The sequence below is a fragment of the Tupaia chinensis genome, unplaced genomic scaffold (genome assembly GCF_000334495.1).
Source record: "Tupaia chinensis unplaced genomic scaffold, TupChi_1.0 Scaffold000066_1, whole genome shotgun sequence".
NCBI lineage: Eukaryota > Metazoa > Chordata > Mammalia > Scandentia > Tupaiidae > Tupaia > Tupaia belangeri.
In genome coordinates, this window is record NW_006159525.1 from 7,887,574 (window position 1) to 7,888,070 (window position 497).

A 497-nucleotide genomic window follows, 5' to 3' on the forward strand; every position below is an offset into this window, starting at 1 on the left:
CTGCCGAGTCACAGATTGCCCTTTGTCACTGGTAGGGGTGGGGAACAGGCAAGGGTGGAGGTGCTGGTAACACCGATGTTGCCTGGTGCTTTCCTGGGGGCTCAGAGGAGCCAGCAGCTGCCCAGGAGCACAGATTGGGGTTGGGAGTAGAGACAGCATTAGAATGTCCCAACCTGACTGACACCCTCCCCACCATCAGTACTTCTCTGTTGCCATTAACCACAACCCCAGCACATGCGATCTGAGGGGCATTAGCTGTCCATCCTGGAGAATTTTGGGATACTGAGCCCATGGCTCCCCTTTTAAGGGCCCATGGGAACTGTAGACCTCTCGCATGTACACAGGACCGTTTTTTGCCCACCTTGCTTTCTAAACAATGGAGTTCCTGAAAACATTTGGAAGAGAGAATTTGTAATTTTGCCCCTAAATTCTTCCCTCCCAGCCTTGAACTCACTCTGGTGGTAAAAAAAGTCAGAAAGGGCAGTTATTGGGGACAG

General features: G+C 51.7%; 1 protein-coding gene across 1 annotated transcript in view; it reads left to right on the plus strand.

The window, feature by feature from the left end:
- Nucleotides 1–497, plus strand: part of DNER (delta/notch like EGF repeat containing) — a 234,775-nt gene that overhangs the window by 5,254 nt on the left and 229,024 nt on the right. The window lies entirely within an intron of this gene.